The sequence below is a fragment of the Mobula birostris genome, unplaced genomic scaffold (assembly GCF_030028105.1).
Source record: "Mobula birostris isolate sMobBir1 unplaced genomic scaffold, sMobBir1.hap1 scaffold_675, whole genome shotgun sequence".
NCBI lineage: Eukaryota > Metazoa > Chordata > Chondrichthyes > Myliobatiformes > Myliobatidae > Mobula > Mobula birostris.
In genome coordinates, this window is record NW_027278394.1 from 141,695 (window position 1) to 143,727 (window position 2,033).

The window sequence follows — 2,033 nt, forward strand, 5'->3', positions numbered from 1 at the left end:
TCGAAGCGTTCGGATAGAGATGGTACTCGGTGCTCGGTGTCGGAGGGCTGATTGGAGGCTCAAAGTTTTCAGATAACCCAGAGTCGGACTGTGGTCGGGCATGGCAGGGAGAGTTTTCTTCCTTCTCCCGTCTGCATGAGATGTGGGACATTTGAGAGACTTTGAACTTTTTACTGTGTCCATGGACTGTTCTTCATCAAGTTATGGTGTTGTTGCACTGTTGTAACTATATGTTATAATTATGTGGTTTTGATAGTTTTTCAGTCTTGGTCTGTCCTGTGTTTTGTGATATCACACCGGAGGAATAATGTATCATTTCTTAATGCATGCATTACTAAATGACAATAAAAGAGGACTGTGTGTCTTTGTAATCTTAAAAAAAAATTCCAATTCATTTCAAATTGCTCAGTATCAGCATCAGGAACACGCGCAACATGAATCCCAAGTACTCCAAAATAATTCAGAATCAGGTTTATTATCAGCTGCACGAGTCACGGAATTTCCTAACTTAGCAGCAGCAGTTCGATGCAATACATACTGTTGAAAAAGAGGAAAAAAATTAATGTTAAGTAGGTAAGTAGATCAATTAAAGTATACGTATATCGAATAGATTAAAAATCGTGCAAAAAACTGAAATAATATATATTAAAAAAGGGAGGTGGTGTTCATGGGTTCAATGCCCATTCAGGAATCTGATGGCAGAGGGGAAGAAGCTGTTCCTGAATCGCTGAGTGTGTGTCTTCAGGCTCCTGTACCTCCTCCCTGATGGAAGAGGGGAAGAAGCTGTTCCTGAATCGCTGAGTGTGTGTCCTCAGGCTCCTGTACCTCCTCCCTGATGGCAGAGGGGAAGAAGCTGTTCCTGAATCGTTGAGTGTGTGTCTTCAGGCTCCTGTACCTCCTCCCTGATGGTAGAGGGGAAGAAGCTGTTCCTGAATCGTTGAGTGTGTGTCTTCAGGCTCCTGTACCTCCTCCCTGATGGCAGAGGGGAAGAAGCTGTTCCTGAATCATTGAGTGTGTGTCTGCAGGCTCCTGTACCTCCTCCCTGATGGCAGAGGGGAAGAAGCTGTTCCTGAATCGTTGAGTGTGTGTCTTCAGGCTCCTGTACCTCCTCCCTGATGGGAGAGGGGAAGAAGCTGTTCCTGAATGGCTGAGTGTGTGTCTTCAGGCTCCTGTACCTCCTCCCTGATGGTAACAGTGAGAAAAGGGCATGCCCTGGGTGCTGGAGGTTCTTAATAATGGACACTGCCTTTCTGAGACACCGCTCCCTGGAGATGTCCTGGGTTCTTTGTAGGCTAGTACCCAAGATGGAGCTGACTAGATTTACAACCTTCTGCAGCTTCTTTCGGTCCTGTGCAGTAGCCCCTCCATACCAGACAGTGAAGCAGCCTGTCAGAATGCTGTCCGCGGGACATCTATAGAAGTTTTTGTGTGTATTTGTTGACATACCAAATCTCTTCAAACTCCTCATGAAGTATAGCCTCTATCTTGCCTTCTTTATAACTGCATCGATATGTTGGGACCAGATTAGATCCTCAGACACCCAGGAACTTGAAGCTGCTCACCCTCTCCACTTCTGATCCCTCTATGAGGATTGGTATGTGTTCCTTCGTCTTACCCTTCCTGAAGTCCACAATCAGCTCTTTCGTCTCACTGACGTTGAGTGCCAGGTTGTTGCTGTGACACCACTCCACTAGTTGGCATATCTCGCCCTCTCCTCACCACCTGAGATTCTACCAACAATGGTTCTGTTGTGGCGTGGATGAAATCACCAGAGAGACAGAGTTACTGGTAGATACAAAGCAGCTTCTTTATTCGACACAACAAGGTACAGCAGGCATCATACGGAGACCCTTTGGTGGAAAGCGTCTGCCAGCCCAATGTGGGCTCGATATTTATTTGCTAAACACAAAGGGCAATCCCTATTTACAAAGTTATAGACAACAATGCTTTCTTTTGAAGCTACATACAAAACATCAACACCTTCTGTGTTCGTCTTTTCCTCCTGACGCCCGCATGTCTGGATGGTGCTCACA